Source organism: Melanerpes formicivorus, unplaced genomic scaffold (genome assembly GCF_026170545.1).
Source record: "Melanerpes formicivorus ecotype bairdi unplaced genomic scaffold, bMelFor1.0.p_v2 SCAF_20, whole genome shotgun sequence".
NCBI classification, from domain to species: Eukaryota; Metazoa; Chordata; class Aves; order Piciformes; family Picidae; genus Melanerpes; species Melanerpes formicivorus.
Window position 1 is genome coordinate 2,425,381 of NW_027142372.1, and position 26,016 is coordinate 2,451,396.

Below are 26,016 nucleotides of genomic sequence, written 5' to 3' on the forward strand. Positions count from 1 at the left end.
CTCAGGGACCTTACAGCTCCAGAGTCCTTTCATCCTATCTATAACACACTCAAAGCTTGCCTTCTGTGGCTCAAAGCAAAAGAAATGAACATGGTTCCACTGAGAATGATCTGTGCCCAAGCAAGAGAGGGACAGTGTGAATGCACAGCCAGCAGTGCTAGGTTAACACTTGGACTCAGCGATCTTAACGAACTTCTCAGCCTAAAAATTTCTCTGATGCTGTCCTTTAGCCAGGTAATACTGTCCACGGTCTGGTGTTCAAACCTGAAAATAAGTTGAGAAGATAACTAAGGAATTAACTCTGGATGAAGGTGGGATGTGAATTTAATTTGCCATGGCATTGCAAAGCAACTGAACTAAGCTCAGTTAAAAACCCTCAACTTTTAGTGCCTGGTCCCTGTCTTCAGCTGAGACAGGTGAGGAGGTGACAGGTTTCTCCCCCAGGTTGCTCACCTCCAGAGCCCTCTGCTTGCTTCCTCAACTGCTCTGTCAAAGAGCTGTATTAGGTTGAATATATGTCTGTTTGGGGAGCTCTTGAACCTCCTAACCCCGCTCATCTCAGACAGGGTGGTGCAGCTGGCTCTGCCCAGCTGTGTCTCCTGAATTTCACACCTGGGCTGTTTTCATCTTCCTAAACTAGATGCCCCTGGTCAGTTCTATGCTCACTGGGATTTTCCACTGACTGGTTATGTACCTACTCATAAATAATCCCTTGAAATACAGATAAACACTCTTCACATTAAGAACAAAAATAGTAGTGTAAGCCATAACCCAGATGCTGCTTGTGCTATTTCCCATGTAAGACACTAGGCCATTATTGAACAATTATGCAAACTTTCCAAGAGAACTGGCTATAAACCAGTTCTTTCCCCACGTGTCAATACCACAACCCAATAAAATCTTTACACATTATATTGATCTGCATCTATCACATCTTGATCAAAGTTTCCTGCCTCCTGTTAAGGTGCTAATGATTTCCTAAGCAAAATCAAACACAGCTACTTCAACTGTCTGAACAAGTTAGATGAAGTCACTTTAATTGCTGACTTTGATGCATCCTTCCTTGCATACCAATTTCAGCTAAGTAAGAGAGCAAGCAAGCATTAAGTGATGAAAAAAAGCAGCAGCAGAGCCAACTTGCAGAAAGCAACATTATTTGTACTCATTCCTACATTTTTTGAACTTCCTTTTTATTCTGTGTTCAGATAGGCACACAGGAGTTTTTGTTCCACAACTAATTCCTCAAGGTCCAAGTAAATAAGAATATCTCTATGACAGCTGCAATATTGCTACAAAGGCTCACACTATACTTTTTTTCCCCCCACGCAATCACACTACGGTCATCTGCTGCTTCTATCTAGTCACATTTGCTATTCACCTAAAGGGGAAATTTGAGGAATTAAATCAAAACAGATAATTTATAGGCCTTAAGTGCCTTCTCAAAACAGCTGTGGCACATGCTTGCCCTGAGATTTCCTGATGCCTCAGCCCCCAGCAGCCTGTCTTCTGACATGCCTCCATCTTTGACTCTCTAAAGTGCCATATGGAGAGGCTCATGTTTTCTGTCTGCTTGCAATGTGATGAAAGGGAAAAAATAAAGGGAATGGGATTCTTACAGTAACATATTTGTATTGCTATTATTAAACTTGTGTCAAGAGCTTAGAACCTGGCTGTGGAAAAATTTGTGCTTGGAGGAAGTCTAGAAAGAAAGTGCTTGATCCTGGAAGGAATTTAATAAAATATCAAATGAAGAAATGTCATCTGGGTTCTTAAATTACGCAGAGGGAAAGCAAATAAAATACATTAGTAGCTTCAAGTGCTCTTTTGTAATCAAATTATTTGTTTCAAACCTGAAATTTGACAAGCAACCAATTATTTCTGTGGATTTATTTTGTATGTATTCCTTGCATTTTTAGGAAAAGACAGATTGCATCATAATGTAGCAGCATATAAATTATATTATTATGACAACATTTTTTTAGCCTATGTCTGAATTTCTTTTATTTATTTTTTTTTCCCCAAATTATTTTACTCTGGAGAGCATTATAAGTGCTCTTGGAAATTCTTGCTCCAATTTTACAATTTGTGTCTTGCAAATTTTATCTCTGACATGTTTGCTTAATTTTTGGATGACTGCCATTGTGCGCACAAATTAGGCCTCCTGTTTTGAAGTGCTGAGCCTCTTATCCAGAACATTTCCCATTGCTTTCAACAACCATTCCAGCTGGGATGTAAAGGTCCTCTGCACCACGCAGGAAAGGGCTATTGGGTCACATGTGCACTTCAAGGAGTTGAACATCCAATCTGCCACTTGCTTCTCACAAGTGCTGCTTGTGAACTTACACTATTTGCACACATGAAGGTTTCTTGCAAAAGAATAAATTGGAGAATGAGTTTTAACTTCAGTGAGAGAGTTTGGCACTCAGGACTTCCACAAATCTATCTCAGAAATTCTTAACTTATATTTTAAGTGGAATTGATCAACAGCTGTTGGCTTCTGAAAACACAGGGAAGTCTTTTCAAATAGACACCACACATGCAGTTATAATCTGGCAGATACTTAATTCATTTTTCTACATTTCAAGCCCATGCTTGAGTGTCAAAGTTTTGTATCTGCATAACACAAACCTCTAAGTATGCAGACTGATCTTTTCACAGCACAGGTGACTAAGAGATGGGTCATCTGCACACAACATTGAAACATTAATTTTTGTGGGGCTGTCATACAATACTTCCCATGGATTCACGCTGAAGCTTCCCTTGGTTCTGCAAGTTACCATGAACATCTGCCAGGCTGCAGTATGGCCTTGGTTCTTTCTCCCAGTCTAAGGAGGAAGAACTTCCCAGGGCAAAAAATATTTTGCCTAACTGTTCTTCAGTAACAGTGATGGAGAAGTATCACTCTGTCAGACATCAGTGAAGTTCTGACCAGAATGAAGGACTTTGCCATTCACATAAAATCTCATAGGAACAACTCAGCAGTAAGGGGGACATTTGCTCAAACTGCACTTGCAAGGAGCCTACTGAAAAGCTGCCTTCCTCTCCTCTGGGCACAAGTAACCTATGATGGGGACAGAAACAGAGACATTGCTGAGGCAGATGTTTTTATGCAAACAAATGTAACTCCTCAGGATATTTTGTCCCCTAGCACCAATGACCTTCAGCAGTCTCTCTGTGGGACATGTGAGAAAGGGGGATATGCCAACCATGCCTACTGCTTTGGATGAGCTCCCCAAGAGAAGAGATTTGGTGAGCAGTTGCCCAATGTGATGTGAGATAGCTCTAATAAAAAAAAAAAACAAACAAACAAACTGCTATTTTGGTCTCCACAGGCAAAACTCCATGATCACTGAGAACCCCACAAAGCTATATACACAGGGGTTCAACCGGCTGCAGAACAGGGGCAACACAAATACTTTTCTAAGGTCTAGGATGCTTAAATCTCATTTTCTTCAGCCATATTGTTGTTCTCATTATGATCAGTATGTAAACCTGTTAGCACCAGTCTAACCTTATAGTCCATATTATCAATGGAAGGAACACATCCATACTCAAAGCAATAAACACCGGTGCTCCTTCAAAGAGGGCAAACAGAATACCTTTTTACATTCTACTGGCCAAATGATACCCTGCAGTGAAGGGTACCTGAGTCTCCTTGAAGGAATGAATATGTAGGGCTTTATTTTAAAACTACTTGCTATCCTGTCATATAATCTGAAAGTCCTGAACCCTCATTATCAGAGTGAAACAAGTTATGTCTTTTCTCCTTTCGATTCTGTACATAGTGTAGCCAATGTTCTACCATGCAAAAGGTAAACTATTCTGGATTTGTATTTCCCTTTATGCCATAACATTATTCATGTAGCTTTAACAGCAAAAGTATTTACAATCGCCAGGTTTGAATGAATGCCTTAATTGTTCTTTGAGTTCATGAGAGGCTTCACTTTTGAGGTTGGGAAATATTTCTACTGTAAACATAAGACAAAGGAACACAAATTCAGCTTTCATTTTTCTCCATAGTGATCTTCACATTAAACTTGTGACACAAGAGTGAGTCAATATGTAACACAGCAGCCACAAAACATTTCAATAAAAAGGAATGTATTTGTTAATATTTCAGTTGACTCTATAAACAAAAGATTTGCTGCTATGTCTGTCAATGGCTGTCTCAGTTGTAAAGTGTAAGGCTCTCAGTGTTAAGAATTGTCTTGTACCAAACTGCCCTGAAGAGGGAAGGTCATTAAATGTTTTCCTGATAAACTTGTATAAATAAGACTGAGAACCAACAAGACTTCAGTTTCAAAATTGTGAACACTCACATGTATGTGGATATCAGTATTACAGATTAGAACTAACAAGAACCAGTTCAGCTCTGAGATAAAAGCCAGTATGTCTTGCCTACGTAATGTGTTCCTGTAAAGAAGAGTTTGGTTATTCATCAGGCCATTAACTTCAATTATATGTCACTCTGTGCCATCATATGCATAGGTCACTCCTAAAAACTACACATGCACAACGTATTCTTCTTGGTGCAGTTATCATGTGTACTAAAGACTCATCAGCAGCTAGATAACAAATAGAATACTTGTCCTCTAAGTCCGTTTTCCACCCTGAAAAAGGCAGACAATTCTCAGTTCTACCCCACTCTTACCAGCACACCCATCTCAGTGTTGTATAGCAGCAAAGCCCCTAAAACCCTTCATGTACCTCTGCACCTGGTAAGTATAAGGATGGTCTCTTAACTAAGTGATCATTGGCTTAAAATCATATTCATATTGGAGATCCAGCAATCAATTTTTCTACTTTTGTGTTAAATTACTGCATTATGTAGTTATAATGACAACAAAAGTTCAATTTCCCTTTATCAGATGCAGGTCTAAGTCACAGTAAGAGTTTTGCTATTAAAAAGAGCCTCCCTAGGTACATTGCTTTGTCACAGATCTTAACTCAAAATCATTTATTATTTAACATCTGTTCCACTATAATTTCTTAAAGATTTACTTCCTTTAAACACAACTGGGACAGTTGATCCTCCCTTGTTTCAATCTGCAATATCCTCAAAAATAACAGTAAAAGCTGTTATGAATACAAACCCAAAGCTGACACCAATATATATCAATGACTCACTTCTCTTGCATTATTCCTGCTTGGCTGCTTGCTAGGAGGAGATGAACTATAGAGACACTCAGAGGTAATTCAGCGGTATTACAGAAAGACCCATTCATTCTGGACTGAAAAAATCCTCTCTCTTTTTCCCCCTCTTCTTCCCCCTTACCCCACCCCCCCATAGAACAAAAACCAAAACCAAACCAACCACATTCTCAAGTAAGAAGCCCCAAATCCCTGCTAGAGCTGTTTAGAGTCACCATAGCCAAGCACACCATCACTTGAGAGCCCCTACGGCACAAATACTCTTCATGGTCACTTCAGAATAAAAAATTCTTGTTCTTTCACATAGGAGGTTATCTTTGCAAAATTCACCACGAGTTGTTTGTTGCTGTGGTTTTTTGTTTATTTGGTTGTTGGTTGGTTTTTTTTTTTCCCTACCCTGTAAAACCAAATCTATTATTAGAAGTATGAACACATTTACCAGGTGCTAGGAGATTTTCTGTCAGGCTATAATAGCATTGCCATCAACTTGTCCTCTTTTTTTCCACCTGGAAATTTTGCCTGGGCTGAATGTAAAGCTTCTGGACATTGTTCCAGGATTCCTGGCAGCCCAGTGAGAGCAGTTACTACTGCCAAGCTGATGGTCATGCAGAAACACCAAACAAATGGCTTCCAAGCAAGTACAGATCCTCCTACTCATGTCTTCTGTTGTCTCAAAACACTGAGTAGTATGGCAGCAGATTCCCACACAAATGCATTTTGACATAACGGTCACCATTTCTTGCTGACAATTAATTGGTTTAGATTTTTGTCAGTGCTGGCAGAAAGATCTTTTGCGTACAGTGATAGGAACTACACCCAGCTATGTTTTCCATGACTCTTTCTAGTGAGTGGGTCTCTAACTTGTCCCTCCCAGAGAAATGTGTAGCCCAAGACCTCTTACATGCCACCTGCTACCTTCATATATGCTCCTAGGACCGTTACACTAAGGTTTGTGAACTGCAGCTGATAGTAGCCACGCTGTGTATTCCTGCAGTTTTTCACAGCAGTCATGGTCCTACAGTTATGGATGTTGGGTGGGAACTAGATTAATTTCGGAACATTTTATCTGAGTGCATCAAGGCTGCTGCTTGTGTTTCAGACCTGAAATATGGGCTTGTGTGCCGAAATGCTTATCTGGTTCTCCATGATTTTGCCTAATATAACTATAGCGCCTACAACTCAGAGATACTGCATCTTCTTAAATATCTTGCCTCACTTTTATTCTAAAACTATCATGATTGCAGCACCACTACTAATATGAGCACTTTGCAACCATTAATGGATTAATCTTCACAGTACTACCATGGAGATAGAAGTCAAAAGCACAGAGATAAAGCAAATTGCTATTGAAGTCACAGACAAAGCAAAAATGGGGTAAAAAAAAACACCCCAGAATTTCCAGTTCTTCTCTGCTCTTACATCTGCATTGCAGCTCGGGCTTTTTGGTTTTGAAATGCCTTCTAAGATTTTTCATAGCTTTTTTTTTTTTTTTTTCCTAAATATCCTCAAAAGTGAACTTTTTCTGTGTTATAAACATCTCCTTACTTGAAATGCACAAAACACTTAACTTCCACAGAAAATCCTATTACCGTCCAAAAGAAATTGTTCTGGTCAGCGCTTCCCACAGAACAATTTGGACCAGTTCTGTTTTTGACACCACAGTTACCAATGCAAAAATGATTTCACGGAGCACTTTATTGTGAACAAATAATGGCTTCATCAGTAAAAACAACTTTGCAATATGTCTAATTACTCATACACCAGAAATTATTTAGCATATGCCAGTAAAATAACAAATAACTTGTGCGATTAGGATCAGAGATGAATCTAAGGCATAGTCACTGAATTACTCTGACCTCCTTGACTCTCCATAGGTGTTGATGCTTTCATTTGTGGCCTGGGAAGAAAGTCTTTTCAAAAGAACTCATTTTAACTGGTTAATGGACTAAACTGGCCAACACAGATATGCTTGAATACCAATATATCCAAACCTAGATGCTTGTGGGAATACCACAAAAGTTAATGCTATCTGTGTGTTGGGGCTTTTTTGTTCCCAGACAAGCATATGAAACAATGGAGTTTATTTAAAGCTATTAAAAAACCCCAACAACCAACCAACCCAGCCCCCCCCCAAAAATCCTCTGCTGGATCTGCACTAGATTTCCAATTCCTTTACTTTTCTGTATCAACTATCCAGGACAGATGTTTCATTCTTCAATGAGAAAGCCAGAAAATTAAAATCAATAACTTCATTAGGTTTGCAGTGTTTTTCTTTTCACCTGAGTTTTCCCAATCTTAATGTCTTACTATAACTTTAAAAAAAAAATAGAAATCATTGTTTGCTTGGTTTTACTGAAATATTCCATCTTTATTACTTTCATACAAAGGTCAGGAATATGGTAATGTATAGCTTATTTTTTTCTTACAATGCATACTCTTAAAGGACTAAGGCATAAATCTCAGCCTCCTTTCGCAAAATGCCCAACCGAGTTCATTACAAACACATACTTCAATAGCATCTTCTACTGATGTAAAAGCCACACTAATTATTTTAAAAGGGAACAGTTACTGGGGAATCTTTTAAATAATTATTCTCATTTTCTGGTAACAAGAAATCTTCCTGCAGAGCCGTTCTTGTTGTGTGAACATACCCCAAAAAAATAAAATAATTGACATTTTGTACTATATGAACTTCATGTATTATTAATTTGATGGAAATGAACACATGATGGAGTGCCTTCTTTATCTTTGTGATTGTTTTCACAGATATGTCAGTAACGCTGATATTGAATTGTATGATGTGTCCTAGGGACTGTAACATTTCAACCAAGCATCTCCAGGAATATTTGTGCACCCACAATGTCATCTAACAAACTCACCTTTCATTAAAGTCATCTACAGTAAATCTGGGCTTCTATTTGCAAGGCAAATCTAAAACTCTATGAAATGAATGCTGAAGGTTAAATACATGTAATTATTAATATAGCAATAGAGCCTTCGAAATTACACTTCCTATAATTCTAATGAGCCACTAAAAATAAACATCCAGAAGATTCAGGCTTGACTGCAACACAGAACCTCCTTTGCAAGAATATTTGGGGTCTTCATTAAATGCTAGACTATGTGCTCTATCTCATCTAAAATTCTGGCATCTCCTGACAGTGTATTCTCCCAGTGATATGCACATGTGTAATCACTCATTTACATTAATGGGATTATGGGTGTTTTGTAGCTAGGAGAGAATACCTTTCCCCCCCCCACACTCCCTTTCCCCCCCTCCCAGGAGTGGTTGCTTGCTATGCACTTGGCAACTGAGATGTATTATTGTTTTTCCCTGAACAGGAATTAAGTCTCTACTGTACAGCATGTCATAGTTGCCTGAAAGCAAAAAGTCCTGCCTACTAAGCAATAGACACCCTAATTAAAGTTGCCCAGCATAATACCAGCCCATTAGTATAAACTAAAGACCAAAGAGAATAATGGAGGTGGTTTTAGGATACCACAACATATAACCTAAGGTCAAACAAAGATTACTTTGCTTTAGGTAATTATTTTTTTTCAATTTATAATTTTTTCAGCCAGTTTTCAGAAGCTTTCTAAAAACAAATATAGATAGGAAAATTCATGTTTTAAAGCCCCTGCTAAAGCAACAACAGTAAGCAATAAACAGTAATAAAATATTGCATGAACATTTTACAATAATGAGATATAATAAATATTCATCAACACATAATCCATAAAGGTGCATAGAAGCATATTTTATGCCTGTATCTAACATATTATGCTGGACAGTTGCAGCTGATTGTGGAATAGCAGCAGTCTTATAAAGCTTTCCTGCACATAGAGAATTTCTTTATCCCTTACAGAAAATCTGAACGCTTATAAATTGTGCAGCTTTCAACTCAGTCCTTTTTGCAAGTCATTCTCTAAGGAGGAGGGGCAAAGCTCCAGAAAGCAAGCAACCTTGGAATGTCTGCTTTCAAACTTCATGTTTCACCCATAATCACATCTTTAATAGTGCCACTTTAGCTATTCCTGGATTAACATTTTCAGATCAAATAACTTTAAAATACCTCAGAAACAGATATTATTCATCCAGTAATTCTGCTGAATAATAATTCAAATTTTTTAAAATATGTGATCCTAATCCTGACAATTAAACAAATAAACCAGTAAATCATCCAGGGTTGCTAAAAACACTTGTACGACACTTTAACAAACAAGAATGCATTTCAAGACCTAGGAAAATCCTCCCAGAATGGCTGACAGAGAATCTGTCTGATAGCTTGCACTGAATCTGGTTTTGTTTCATAACACCATAAGCAGCACTTAAATTGTTTCTGCTTCATGTCTATCACACAGTTCCTTTGAGATATTTATCACTGGATGCAGGAAAATAAGCATTAGGTGTAGTCATAGGCACTCCTCAAACTAAGACAAAGGTCCAAATCCTGCCCCCATAGACCAAAGCAAATTCCAGCATCCCACCCCGGAGCAGATATTTCTCAATAGTCTCTTCTCTGAGGTCATTCTCAGCCCTGATTTCCATGATCCTAAAAACCTCACTTAAAATAAGGGTCTAAATATCTCCTTTCCCTCCATCCTTGCCCGGAAGGACAAGGTTACCAAAGCCTGACGTGCAAGTGGTACCTACATCTTCAGTCTTCTCCCTCTTTCTCTATAGACCTATAGGGAACTGGAACATATACCCTGTGACAGGGTCTATCACAGCCTATACCTTCAGTAAAGTGAAGGAAGGTAAGGGTGAAGCAGGCTTTCCCTGGTCTGCTTCAAGGGTGACACAAGGCTGACAGGTAACAGCACAGTTGAGCCCTCAATTAGTTCCGCTCACTTCTAGGAATAACCTGAGCATTTTGGTTTGTAATTTAGATTTGATTGCAGGAATACATTAAAATACAACCATAGAATGGCGTGAGTTAGAAAGGATTGCTAATACTGTTTAGTTTCAGGAACCTTGCTATGAGCAGGTTCACCTTTCACTAGACCCAAGCTACTCAAAGCCCCATCCAGCCTAGTCTTGGAAACCTCCAGGGGTGAGGCATCTACATCCTCCCTGCACAAAACAATGTCTATGTACCAAAGATTCCAATTCTGGTAAAACAAATTAATTAACAAGCATATTAATATTTAGCTCTTCTCTCTGTACACAACTACAAGAAATTACTCTACATCTGGTGCTTTCACCAGCTCTTATTTTTCAGAAATGTGAGTGTGGGATTGGATATGTTCATATCAGATGCTCGTGGTGGTCTACATATATTCTGAATTTCTTCTGTGACAATCACACCTAAAGACCAAACATAAAAGGAACATATCAGTAAGGATGTTTTGAAAACCTCACTGCCTGTGCATGGAAAGCAAAGATTATATGGTACCAGCTTTGTAAGAGCACCTGGAATTTAAACATGACTTGTGAATTAGGCAGTGGTCTGCAAGTATTTGTCAGTTACGTAGCGGTCGCTTGTAGGTTGTTTGGCTAGAAAATAAGAATAGATGCGAGAAACATTTGAAATTCTTTGCCCAAGTACCTGCTTCAGTGAAGGTCTGAGCTGTTCTCATTAAGAGTCAGCAGAGAGGATCCTACTGCTTTCAGTACTACAAGCTGAAATCCTGCAAGCATCATTGTGCAACTGAAAGTAGGTCTGTATAAGAACAATTACATAGCACAGATCCCAGATACTTGAGCTCTCTGGCTGTGCAGAACTCCCGTTATCACATTTGGCAGCAGTACTCAAAACAAGGCTTTCACAGGTTTAAAATGGAGATGACAGAATACCTCGTAATGGGACCCTTTGGATGAATAAGTTCCTTTGCTCCTTGAGCAGTGTGATCAGATGGGCCTGGCTGGAAGGCATGGAAAGAATGACCTACATGTGCCACAGATGTGAACAGGTTTTTGGAAGATATGGATTAGGCTTCTGATTATGGATTATGATCCTCTTAATCTTACACAATTATAGAGTGAGATGGGCAGGAGCTGCTAAAATAACTAAGACAAGAGCTGTATTTACCATGGCTTTCTTTAAGGAGAAACAAAAAAAATACCCCTCAGGTATGGCCGTGGGGGGCGGATAGGGAATTTCAACCCACCACACTAAAACACCCAAAGATGACAAATAAGTATAAAGAGAAGCTGTCTGAATCTTGATGTCTTTTCTACCCAAGACTCTTCCAGTGGTACTGCAAGGTTGCAAACCACGATATGGATGCTCTGGTGAGTATCCACATTCTCTCTGAGAACAGCTGTTACATTACCAAGATGACACAGGCATCTGAGCTTCAGTCACCCCTAAGCCTTCCTTAGTCCCATAGGATTTCAGTAGGCTGGGGTTTTTAGCTGGGATAGATCCATAGTCTGTTGGGTTTGATCATCTCTACGTTTCATCAAGGTAGCCTTGGGCCACAGTCCAGTAATTGCCAGGGTTTTCCAAATGTCAGCATGAAAACAAATTCCCATCAAAACTGAGTGGCTCTGCCAAGTTCAAAAGGTGAAATAAATGAATCTTTACACATTATAAGAACAAAATCAACATTCTTCTGTGGCATAAAGTGCCTGAAAAACTAGCAAGTAAAAGCAGGTGTGATGTGCTCCCTGTCAGCTAACGACACTGATAAGCTTGCCATGCCTGGTTCTGCTTCATTTCAAACAGACTGCTGGAAAAAAGAGGGAAAAGCCAGAGCAGAAATAATTGCTGGAGCTTCGAGTTAGCTGAGAGAGCCTGCAGGCTAAGATCAACGCGACTGATTTCATCCTCTTCCTTTTATTTCTATAACCTTAAACGTTCTGCTATTATAAAAGTCATCATGTCAGCTTTCCCCCAAGCCTTAGCAGCGGCCTATTTTAAAATTGTATCAATTGGTAAAGCTCTTGGCTGGAGTATTTTCATCTTGATTTATGGTTTTTGAGCTTTAAAGATGAAGAAAGCTCCACTGACCTGATCTAAGCATGCATGTGCATTGTCCCACACATGTTTGTAATCAGATCCTGCAGAAACAACACATGCTTAGGGAAGCTTTAAAATTACAGAGAAAGCAGCAAATTGCATGTGAATGCTGTTTATCCCATATTTGTCTCAGAAAAAAAAACAAAAAACCAAACCCTAGACACCACCTAGTTTGATTCTAAATGTTTTCTTTGCTTAATATCAGGGATTTAGGACTTCCTGAGGCCATTGATAAGGTAAGGGCTTTAGAATTAAGAAACTCGTAAATCAGTGTAACAAACATGGACATATAATACTGTGGCCTTGTCCTTTCTTCTAGATCAATGTAACTGATAAAAGAACTCTAGGATGATGGTGAGGAAGGGGGCAAAGGGACTCCTGAATTCTGAATTTTTTTTTTTAGGCAGGGTCTGATCAAAAGCAACCCCATAACTTAGACTATTTCAGCAAAGCAGGAGCCATTCAGCACTAAGGCATATTGCTTCCTTTTAAACACTTGCAGCACGGACCCCAGAGAATGCATTATTAAAATGTTCAAGAGGATCATATTAGGGCTTCAGAATAAATACTAACTTCCCACAATAATCTTCACACATTTGTCCATGGGGAACGATGGAATAATGACCCTTTGAATTTGTAATACAAAGGAGAGGCTTTTCTTCTTCCCCTCTCCTTGCCAGCAGTGCGGTGGCATTGCACACTAAATAGCCTGCAGTCAGCAGAGAGGTTAAACTGCTAGAGGAGGGAGCTACAGTAAAGAAACTTGCTCTAAAAGGATGGTGACTAAAGCAAGTACACAGAGGTAAGGCTTCCTGGCTTGACCAGGAAATGCATGGTACAAATCAGACACACTTCTAACACCCCAAGGTTATGTAGAGAGGCTGAGCAGTGTGTGGTTTCACTCCACAGTGGGATGGCCAGGAATTACCTGTAGTGTGGGTCTCACCAGCCCACGTGTGCCATCACATGTGGAAAACACTGTCCCCTGCACGAAAAAGTCTTGAGAATAAAAAGTATTTGTGACATCCTCTGCCTCAATGATTTCATTTTTTGATATGAGAACTAAACCAAATCATACCTTAAATAATCCTGGATAAGACATCCATCAAAAGCATCATTTCTTATAGTGTGGGCAGAACAAAAATTCAATCTAAATCTGAGAAAATTCTCTTTGAATTAAGTCTAATTTCAATCCATATGTACTCTTCAAACAGCAGGTCAGAGAAAGCTGTCATTCTTTTGAGGCTAGCGGGTAGCTATGCTTCTGAAACAATTCTTTTCCCCTGTCTTTTCTCTCCTCTTTTGAGAAATGGCTCTGGCTCACCTTACCGAGGGAGATGCTTGATAGATTGCACCTGAAAAAATCCGATCTATCCCTTTTCCCAGGACAGAATTGTTCCCCACAATATACTTTGTATCCATTATCAAATGAATTAAAACATGCAAATAGAAGAAAGGTCTGCTAAGTTATCCTGCTGCTTTGAAAGAACCTAAAGCCCCAATTTATGGCAAGTGGGAGTCTTTAAAAAAAGCAGCAACTGCTTTAGCTGAGCTGGGGGGGAGAGAGGTGGTGTGTGCAGTCAAAGCCACAAACGCAAGCCATAGTCTGAAAAAAGGTAATTGTGCTGCAGCCGCTGACAGCTTTGACAGAAAGTGTCTTCATTGAGAAATTGCATTTTGAAGTTCTTCCCGTTCCTTCACAAATAAATGGACTAAAGCAACAGGGCTGGCTCTGACAGGAAGCGGGGATTCGGGACTTCAAATACAAACATTATGAAAAACAAGCAACATCTGCAAACAGTAAGTACTTATTTATATTTTATGGAGTGTGTGCTTGGGATTTTGACAGGTTTTTAAACAGAGCCTATATTAGGCCCATACAAAGGCGAGAATGTCCCTTTTTAAAAATACATTATGCTGCTGAAAAGCAGTCTAAATCTGCAGTCCAAGCCTCAGGTGAGCTCTGACCCCTCCTAACCTGGTCTAACAAAACACACATGTGGTGTTTGCAATAGAACAGTTTACTGCTACTTTCTCAAGGTCAGGACAAGACAGACACTTGAGGGTTAGTATTCAGCAAGCTTTTCCCTCAGCTGCCAGAGTGGCTTTGAACTTTTCCCTTTTGAACAAATAGGAAGCGAAACTGTGAGGAAACAAGTGCTTGGAATCATAGAGAGGAACATATACCAAAAAGAAAAGGGAAAAAAGAGAAGAAAAGAAGAAAAAAAAAAAAAGAACAACTCCAAACTATAAACAGACCTTTTCAAGCAAATAAAAAAAAAAACCCAAACCAACCAACCCAAAACAAAACTGAAATCCCAAACCAGCCTGACATCTAATTTAAGGTTCTAATATTATTCTGTGTATAGATCTGAAATTTTTAACACACACTCCTTTTCACATCCTACGCTCCCTCCCACCCACCCCCTTTTTTTTATATATATATAACAAATAATAACCAGTTGGCAGGTATGGTGCACTGTGCACTATAAAATATTTAGTAAGGCAATAACGACTCCCTGGGCAGTGCAAGAAAACCACGATTATATTCAGAGAGAAAGCCATGAACAAACAGAGGGTGAAAAAAAAAATACAAAGAAAGATAAAGGAAGGCCTTTCATCAGGTCTTCCTGCCCAATAACACACTCAGGCTTGATCCATATGTTTTGAGAAAAATCAAAGTGTCACGACTACCAAAAATGTCAATAGCTCCAGTAAGGAATATTGTCTAACATTTTCTATTACACTGTTGAAGAATTTGCCTCCCAGCGCAATTTGGAAGAAAAGTCTTTTATTTCTAAAACACTGAAAAAAATGAACAAGGCACGCTTCTGTGCAATGTGTAATACAATAATGCTGTGGGCTTCCAAACTATCCTGGAAACTGATACTTTGATGAAAGTGAGTCCTTCTCCACACCTCTCATATTCTCTATCCTCTGCGCACAGACAGGGCTGCAAGGCACATCCTGGTCAGTTGGATCTAATAGCGTTAATACACCGCTTGGGTGGAAACTGGAGAAGGCAAACTTTCATCAGCTTTAATATTTTTATAATCCTGCATAATGACCCCCAGGATTGGCTAACCCCCCCTCCCAAAAAAAAAGGAAGGCAGGGGGCTGTTCATTAATTGTACTTTACTCCAAAATGTGCATCTGCCTCTGTGCTGTTTGCATCCCTGTGCATAGCTTGCTTTTAAGGACATCCCATTTCTTCCCGTCATCTGTAAACAAGCAATTTATTGCTGTCTTGGCAAAATGTAAACAAAACTTAGCACCTTGCCCTGGGGAGAGCTGCAGCTAACATATGGTTTGTCAGTACCTTGCTGCACAATTTCTTTTATATTTGTCTTTTCCTGCATCCCTCAAGTTTGGGGGTGGGGGGGTGGGGGGGTGGGGCAAAGCCCAACCAAAACCACATCACTGCTGCTGTGTCTTTATCCTGTGGAATCTAAACTAGAATCGAGCCTGTTGCAGGCAAACAATATCACTGTGCAAATTAGCCTTCATGACTGAACTTTTTTTTTGCTCACAGGAAAAAATAAAGTAAAAAAAATAGCTGCCATGAGTAAAATGCACCTAACAAATTGCTACAACTGAACTCCTGCCCTGGGGTTCCTTTTCAGAGGGTTTAATACCCCCAAGGCAGGAGTGCCACCAGAGTCAGAGAGTACTCAGCACCATGAAGGATGCAGAATGGATTTTTAGGGTTTTGCGCTGGAAACTGCTCCTGTCCAAGAGGAGCTTGCTCTCAGCCAAGAAAATGGGTGGGTAGGGGGGGGTGTTGCTGCTATTGGGAGGATGCAAGGGGTGCTTTTGGTGTTTGATCGATGAGGAGAAACTTCTCCCTGGGTCTAGCCAAGCAGGGACACAGATTGCACAGAGATGTTGTGAAATGTTCACCCTTGGATGTTTTCAAGGTTTGACAAGAAAAAGCCTTGAACAACCACTTTGAATTCAGCCTACAGCTGACTCCGCTTTCAGCGGGAGGTTGAACAAGACAACTCCTGAGATCCCTTCCAACCCATATTCCCAGCCCTTGCTGAGGTACTCAAAAGAAAGCATTTTACTTCAGTAAGACAGATTTTTGGAATAAACTCCCTGGAAAAGCATTTCAGAACCTGGCCTTTGGCATACTATTTGTCATTAACATTTGTATTTGACATACTGCAGTACAGTATTTACACACTTACATGAACACGCCTACTTACATATTGCTGCATGCAGAAAATCCAACAAGGCTGTCCTGTCAATATTTGGTTTCATCTCTCATCGCAAAGTAGCTTGTTTTCCACCTGTATGTTATTAAAGGGGAGAGCTAACACAGTAAGGGACATCGATACTCCTCATGTTAATAAGAAGGTGTTCATAAGTGAAAATAAGTATTGCCTGCCAAAACAAATCATGCAGTAAGCAGAAGAAAAGCTGTAAGAATTTCTTTTATAGAGGATAAGCAATAGAAAAATAACTATTACTGAGACATGTGAAATGAACAAGTGATTTAACATGTGTAACTCCTCCTTCCTGTTTGCAAATTATCTGCAAATACAGAATGAGCTTGTGTATCTGTTTGTTATTTAGAATTACTCAGCAAATGGGACATGGCAGCAAATGGCTGCCAATGCTTTACTGGCAGGTTTTTAACCACAGCTATTACTTTGAATATATGTTCTTTATGTCATAAACCTACTCTTTCTGCTCAGCACTTCCTCACCTGACTCAAGAGCTGTTTTCCCTACCTCCCTGTTGTATCATGTTGGCTGATTCCCATGCCAGCAAGGAACACACAAGATGATCACCTACTTTTGGCACCTGTAGTTTATAATCACGAGTTCTTTCTGTAAAGGTTTTCATGCACAGGAAAGAGCTCTTAATGCTCCCAAGAAGCAAACAAAGATGAAGCAAATGCTGTCAAAGTAATTCGCAGATTTCAATTGAAATAACACTCAAACATTTTTTTTTTCCCACAAGTATTCATACACTGCTAAAAATAACCCCTCTGAACTTCCTGCTGTAACAGTGGGCTGTATTCTAAATAATACACTGTAAAAGGATCACAGGATCCATGAATGCTTCCTTCCTTTATGCATTGGATTATTTTTTTCCCCACACACATTCCAGACATTATTTATAAGACTAGCATGCATAGGAAAAATAGCCAGAAAAGACAAGATTGGATGTACCCATCCAGTCCTAGCTTCAATCCCCCTTCCAAACATACCAGGATGTAATACTGTTCCTCCTAAGTCTGAGGACACACCGAGGCATCACAGAGTTGCCAACAGCATGGTTACTTGCCATTACCCATCAAATACATCAATTTTCCTGCAAGTCCACTGGCTGTTTTCAACATGTATCACTCTGACTGGAGCACACAGAGTGACATGATAAGCTTTACAACCATTTTCACTGCTTATGCTGTTTATTGAAAAGAAGTCCAGCAAGAGATACTACAGCTAAGATCTCAAGCAAAATATTACCAGAGATATGACACTGCCTTATTCCTTCAGAAGAAAAATGGTCCCCAGATGACTAAGATTTCCCTTTAGTCAGTGTCAGTAAACAGCAACAGAAATCAAAAGTCACAGGGGTACAATTGTCATTAGTATGTAAATTTTAAAAGCTCAGTCAAAAATATCAATGCTTTCCACTTAATTTATTACTATATAAAGATGGATGATAGTAAAGCAAAACATTGATTTTCAATGCCCTTTAAAGAATGGTAATGAAGAAAATACTCAAGGACAACTACTTCAAAATACAGACTCAAAATTAATTATTGCATTTTTATTTATTTATTTTTACAACTGCTCGTTCAGTTCAATTCTATTTGATTGCTTTTTGTTAATGAAGAAAAGGAATAGACTGTTTATGTAAAGAGCCGTTTCAAAATTGATTAGATGTAAAGACAGGTTAGCATTTTTACAGTATTGACAGAAAAGCATTAACCAAGCAGCCTATAGACACGGTCACTGAAAGTTAATCGAAGTGAATAGTAATTTGGTAGGGCTTTGCGTGACAGTCATACAAGCTCACTGTTTCTATTCACAGATTTTGGCTAACTGATCTCTGAGGCACACTGAACTGTCTCTTTTGAATGCAGTGCATAATTACTTTTTGATTGTAATAATTGAATTTAAACTTCTTTTTTTTTGATAGTGTAACTATTGTCACCTGCTTGTTTCTAAAATTAACTGTATCTTTAATGCTGCATAGAGACCTGGATTTAAAAGCAGTCTTAGGCAATACTTTTTCTTTGATTATTTACCTTTCAGATTACTTGAATCTACATTGTGAGATAAGGCTAAAGCTAAGAAATTTATTAAAGGAAAGAATACTTGTGGGCATTTTAGGTCAATGGTTCTGCAACACATTCGGTATCACCTGACATACATCACATGCTTGCAGCAAACATGTTCTTAATAGTGATAAGCTGCAACAAACTGCTTTTTCGAGTGGTTCTGGCATATGAAACAACCAGTAGAAGTGAAACACGCAGGGCAAACTAGACAGGCAGCCTGATTAAAAGGACACCCAGTTTAACAACATAGGTAGCAAATAAGCACATTTCCTTCCGCCTGGGTAGTTACACTGATTGTTAAAATAAGGGCAACTTACTTTAACAACAAACCAAACAAAACCCACGTTTTTTTATTTCCTTACTTCACACAGTATGTTCAATGTTACCTCTGTTTTATTTTCAAATCCTCAGAAGAAAATGTGCAGGTACTCTCTTTTTTGTCATGTTATTAATAACATAGGCAGCAGCTTCCAACTGAGTATATCACAGCTCGGTTCCATGTTGAAGAGAGAAAAAGTTTGGAGCTTCAAGCTTCTTTCCAACTCTGAAATACCTAATGAACTAGCAACCCTGTTGACACCTTCCTGGAAAAGGTTCATTCTAGATAATTAAGCTTTTGATAAAGTTTTTGTTGCTAGTATCTATGATGTCGTGAACTTAACGCAGAAGAGATGAAGCCAGTGGTGAATTTTATTTGCATTTTCTACAAATAAATTATTTGCAAGGTTTCAGCAGTGACACCACTCAGCTGGAGAACAATGTTCTTGTAAAACTAATCTGTTTCATCTTACTCTCACATAAGAGCTACAAAACTCAAAATGATGGAGCATTTTGAGACCACTTCCTGAACGATTATGAGGGAAAGCCTTGCTTTCCACCAGCCCTTCAGCAGAAAACTCTGCCTGTGCTTCATTTGAAAGGAAGCTGACTACAAGGCCATCCAGAAGGACCAGCATGAAAGAGTTTATTTTAATTCACTTTTTTTGTAGAGGCTGTTTGTAATACAGCAGGAGGAGACCAATTAGTCCCTGTTCCCTACTAATCTCATGTTACCCAACTGATGGGGATGCACAAAGCCACCCTACAGAGAGCCTTTGCAGCAGGCCATGAGCAGCAGGAGTAACTGGGAAGCTCCTGTACTAAATCTCCAAAGAAAAATATAGAGGCCATTTTTCCATTACCACTGCAAAAGTGCTCTAAAAATATACATGGGATATTTTGCTGATGGTCAAAATTTGGCCTTTGGGCAGTACAGTATTAGTAGGGAATTTATAACAGTGTCCAGTGAGAGAGACAAACCTGGAGTCAGGACAATTTTTTAAACAAACAATTACCTGGCAGCTGTGGGAGCCAGACCTGCCACTGCACACCAAAGCAATAGCAAGAAGCATTTCTGGTCAGCTCCATTGCACAAACATTATGAAGAGCCACTGCTAAAGAGCTGTGATGCTGCTAACATGCAGCATGCCATGGTTAATGGAAGACTGACAGTGTTCACAGGGACAGCTTGTGCTCTATGCCTCTTAGTGCGCTCCAGCTGCAAGGGCATTTTAAAGAGAACAAAATGAGAAGATAGATTATATTCCCTGTCAAGCTGAGATATGGTTCAACTTGAAGTTTGAACACATGGACCTTGCTAAAAGGCTTCATGTGAAAAGACTAAAATTGCTTTCTTACTTGTCCTAAAACAAAACAACAACAAAAAAACACAACCAGGAGAAAAGATTCATAGACACCAAAAGCTCGGAGGCATGTGAACTCAGAAACGCAAACGAAAGGCTGTCTCAACCTGCAGCTGTTACACAAAATACTTTCAAAGGCTTCCCCAAGTAAATATCTTCCTTGCCTACCTCTTTATTAGCAAATGCTATGAACCCTGACCCAGCCTAGAAAAATTTAATATTTTCCCCCTAAATACTTTAAAAAACATATTCAAGGTGCCTGGTGGAGTCAGAAAGTCTGGGAAAAAGTAATTTGACATCTGAATTATTTCAAGGCCAATATGGAAAGCTATTCAAAGGCTTATTTGGAGGTAGGAAATGATAGAGACCATTTCTACCGCGGAGATGCTGGTGGAAACCTAGACATCTTTGAAAGATCTACGAGGTAGAGCAAGGGAGCTATGGGGAATGTCCCATCTCCATCTAAGATGTCTATGATTGAAAAAATTATCTTGGTGATAGGCCTATTTCCACACCTGTAAAAGCATTTAAGACTTATTAAAAATGATAAGCGTAAACAATGAACATGGTGTAAAAGCTTCCTTCTGCTAATTTGGTTGCACTGATTAAGATTTTATGTGACGCTTCTAAATCAGAATGTCAGCCCCACGCTTCATGGTGAGGCTTTGCAGCTCAGGGTCCACAGTACTTTGGTTAAACAAGTGGCCTTTGAAGACTCTGCTGCCAGCTCTGAGGGGCTGGCAATAGTAAGCATCCTTTCTTTTATTTCAGATAACTTGTGGATGATTTAATTACTCTTTAATGTCCATGTGCTGTGACTTAAAATGGCCATACTGCTGCTTTGCATTCACTTAAAACATTTCCCTCCATGAAAAAAAAACCAACAAAATTATCTAATTATCCATTATTAGAATTTGAAAATGCATTGTGGTTGTAATTATGCAAATCTAGAGCCATTTTGGAGCTCAAGTTGTGTCTGAAATGTAAACAGCAGTGAAAAAGGGAAAAATACATTAATGTTTCATTGACTTGCTGAAACATGTCCCTAGAAGGCCAATGAAGCTGGTGAAGGGCCTGGATAACAAGCCATACAAGGAGTGGTTGAGGGAATTGGGAGGGTTTTTTTCAGTCTGGAGGCTAAAGGGAGACCTCATTGCTCTCTACAGCTACCTGAAAGGAGGTTGTAGTGAGTTGGGAGTCTGGCTCTTCTCCCTAGTTTCAACTGAAAGAACAAGGGAAAATGGCCTCAAACTGTGCCAAGGGAGGGTTAGGTTGGATATTAGTTAAAAATTCTTTGCTGAAAGAGTGGTCAGGCTTTGGAACAGGCTGCCCAAGGAGGTTGTGGAGTCATCATTCCTGGAGGTGTTTCAAAGACATGGCACTTTGGAAGATTATTTAATGTCCATGCTAGGGCTAGCTTATGGTTGGACTCAATGATCTTAAAGGTAGTTTTGTCAAATTAGTATTGGTAGCTCATGGCTAACAACTACTTAACAAGGATAAGGGAAGTGCATGGATCCAGGGATTGTCCAGGATTTATTTTTGCAGATAACACAGAACAGTAACTCAGCCCTTCAATTCGTGGCTTGACTGTCTTGACACAAGTCCTGTTGCAGGCATCACTACCACCCAGCAGCAGTTTGCTGTTCCAGGCCCTGAGGAGAAATCATGGACAGTTGTGCAAGAGTTTGGGGATCGGCTCTGGAATGAGAGAGTTGGAAGCAGTTTGTTGTCATGGCTCATTGCCATATATGACAATTAAAACTCTGTTTGCATTGTGCAGAGACATGTCTGACAGAGCTATGCAGGCAGAACAGTAGAGTACCAAAAGCAACCATGCACACACACTTTTTATCTGTATAGAATAGAATTAACCAGGTTGGAAAAGACCTTTGAGATCAAGTCCAACCTACCACCCAACACCATCTAATCAATTAAACCATGGCACCAAGTGCCTCATCCAGTCTCTTCCTAAACACCTCCAGTGATGGTGACTCCACCACCTCCCCGGGCAGCCCATTCCAATGGCCAATCACTCTTTCTATGAAGAACTTCTTTTTAATATCCAGCCTAAACCTCCCCTGACGCAGCTTATATGTCCAGGTAGCATGTATGTATTTGAAATAACATTTTTCATCTATTTATATAGCTGCATTTGTGGCATTCATCACTCAATATTAATGGGAACATTAGACATTATTCAGCATAAGGCTCTGGGCAGGCAGTCCACCCCACAGGAAAGGATCATTGCCTGCATCAGATGTCCAGGTCTTAAACTCAGCTCTGTGGCTGCAAATCTTAAATTCAAAGTGAATTTCATGCAAAGTTCTTTGTTCTGGATTAGTATGCACACAAACCTGCTACTTTCTGAGTTGTTACTTATGAAAGAAAAAAAAAATTCAAATAAAAAGAATCTATTTTTTTTGGCCATGGCAGTTTCTCAGTACAATCAGCTCTTCTTACCTTCTGCAGAATCATCTATTTTGTGGCTCCCAGGCTCAGATTTCAACACACAGAAACTTTAGGTAATATCAGAAATATCACCTTGTCCCAATACAGAGGTACACTTCAAGGACAAGAGTTAGTGATGTGCTGGCCCATGATGCAGTGATGAACCCCTGTACCCAGCTGTTCCCCTGTACCACTGGTGAGGGATCCCCTGGGCTAAAATTGAGTCATGGCAATGCTGTCTGCCTCCTCCCAAGGAAAGAGAGGCTGGTATTAAAAACTGCACTGTCAGTTGTAGAAACAGATGGGCTCCCTGCTACAGTACCATTTATCAAAAGGGTGAAAGAGCTCCTGCAGGTTGTGCCCTCTGTTCTCTGGTGCAGCCATCTCACAGAAGCTGCTTTTCTTTCCCATCACTTGCCACCATTTATGCCTCAGTTCAGCACGGACAGTGCCAGGCCCTTCCCTGGAGGCCAGCTTCACTCTAACCTCCTACCAGTGGCTTTAGCTCAGTCCCACTGTTACGCTTCACAAAGATTTTATCCACCAGCACATCTTTTGCTAAAGGCTTGCTAATGCAGTGCTGATTGGAGAGATAGCTAATGCCTTGTTTCCAAGTGATTTCTCCTTTAATTGCATTTTAAGTCTCTTTTAATTGGTCCTCTAGAAGTCTTGCATACTGTAAGCAGAATAGAGTTATAGTGTGTGTCTTATTAGTTCTCTTGAAAGTATGTTCTGCAGAGGATTTTGCTCTGGCATTCTGGCCTTTCCATTCATTACTTTGAAGGAAAAGATTAGCCAGTGATTTAGATATTACTGTTTAAATGGTGGCTCTGGAATTACAAATCTTTTCATTCCAGTAGAATTTTTTAAATATCCATGTATGAAATACAATGGATGACACCATCCTAATCCTCACTAATAGCTTCTGACCTTTAACTGCTGGCATATATTTTCCTGGGTTTTTTCAGGAATGAACCCCAACATTATGCTTCATTGCAAGCTGTTTTATCTCTCTGTACACTCCTAAGTTTAAACTTTCTGCTCTGTCTTGCTATTCACAAAGCCCAGATATATTAAGGCCATATTTCCATTGGCTTTGCTTTAATATTAAACAGGCAGTACACGATACCCTCTGTATTGACTCTACTAAGTCCATTAATGACCCTTTTGTGGCTTCACTTTAATTTATGCTTTGAAGGAAAACTGCTGTATTACGAGTCAGAGGTGAGAGAGACTATTGCTTATATTAAAGATCCATATAAAAAGAATATAATCTCTGACCTACTAAGGCAAAGTTGAGGACTCGGAATAATTCCTACTGTAAGGCACATGAAAAATATTATCATGAAATGCCCAGGCTTTCATCTGACAAGGGAGACTTAAGTTTTTCATTGTTTATGTACATAAGAGGTAAAGGTCTTCAGTTTTTTGTTGCAGCCAAGCTGCAAAAGAGACAGAGTTGTCCAAAGTTAGAATATATCTGTCTTGAAATCCACATAATCATACAGATGTGAAATGCTGCATGGAGTGTATTGAAAACATCAACTGTTGAGAGATGTCTTGAGTACTTAAACCTTACAGGATGCATTAAATACAGGTTTAAAAAACTTCAAGTCTTGCAGGTTTAAGTGAAACCCTTAATAATTCAGTATAGCTTTGTGCATGTGTATCAGTCCCTGCCGTAGAGCTAAGCAGGTTGTAATGAGATAGGGGCAGATCTGTATTACAGCAAAGGATGACACGGGCTAAAGGCTTTGGCTGCAGCATAAAGTGTGAGATTTAAATTGACTAAAGTGAAATACAAGGGTGAGATTTGCCTGAAAGCAGTCATCTAAGGCATATTCCTTCAGCTTCCCCTAGGGAAGAAACAATTCACAAAGGACACTCTGGAGTCTATCAAGGAGAATGAGAGCTCTCCAGCCTACTCTGAAAGGGCAGCTGCTGGGAATGAACAGGAAAGTCCTGAGTGCCAAGGCTTAGGGCTCACAAAGCTTTACTATTACCAGCTCACAGACAAGCTACTAAAGTAAGAAGTTTGGAGGCTCCTACTAGATGCCAAAAAGGTGCCTGAGATGCTGAGCAGCAACAATAAAAAGGTAAAAGACTCATAGGTCAATGATGTATAAAGAAATGCTAAAAGAGTTTGAAGGTGGGGGATGGATTCAGAATGTGGTTCAGATCAATAAACTTCTAAGTGCGCAGGCACAGAAGATGCCCTACAAAAAGCATATGAACTGTAGAGCTACTGCATAGACATTTCTAATGTAGGCTTTGCAATAAAAGCAAAGACTTGTTAGTTGGGAAATTGCAGTGAACTGTAAGAACCATGCAAAAGGCAAAGGAACACTTAGAAAAAAAAAATCTTAAACTTCAATAGTAGTTGGGAAGAAACTAAATATTAACAGTTGCTGGTCTGGTGAAACTGAGTTGATGATAGCTGTAGAAAGTGCAATTATCACATTTTTTCCTGTGAGTCTAAACAATTTTCTGTACCCTCTTTGCCAGCTTAACTTCAGTTATTGACGACACCTTTGTATTGGAAAAAGGCAAGCAAAATCATCTGAAAATGAATCTACTGGAAGGACAATATTTTTCTATAAAGATCAAAGGCAGAGAAGTGCACACACGAGCGTGTGTATGTGTATAAATTGCATCTGGTGCACTGTTTCTTTTCATCTGGTCCACACTCAGTAATGCTATTGTATTCCACTAAAAATGTGAAACATACCTTAGCATTTTCCAACAGAGTCTGGGACGCAAATTCTCAACCAGCAATCCTTTCCCCCACCCAGCCACTCATTCTCCATGTCAAACCAAATGTTAGTTTACATTAATTGAGTCCTACCTCAGTCAGGAAACTGAAGTGATTTTTTTCTTTCTTTTTTTTTTTTTTTTCTAATAAGCTGAGCAAAGCCTGGAGTCTCCCAGTCAAACCAGAACCAAGAAGTCTGTTATAGTTGCACTGACCCTTTTCCAGCCAGCAACTTCTGTAGCCAAAATAAAGCCTGGTAAGATGCAGCTGGGCAAATGTTCATGTAGTATGCTATTCCCCACCCCATTTGTGAATGCCTTGTAAAAATCTTCAGTTAAAAACCAGATGCAGAAGAAATGTCTATGTAGCCTGGAAAGAACAAGGCTACTTGTCGTTAAAGGGGGCAATAGAAGTTTTGTTCTCTGAAATTGCTCTGCTGACTTAGTCTGGTTTAGAGGAGAAACAGAATGGGTTGAACCTGAATAGCAAACAAGTTGATTTCCTAAGTCTGAGCTCAGAGGTTAGTGCTGCTTACAGTGAACAGTGCCAACAAACTGCAGTGGACCAGTGCTTTGCCCTATAAATACTTTAAATAGAGGGTTATATATTTCTGGCACTTCACAAAGGAAGCTGTTAGCTGCACCCCTACCTGTTTATCTGTGCTCTTTAGTCATGTCCCTGTGTGACCACTGAAGAAGAACAAAGCTGCTGAACAGA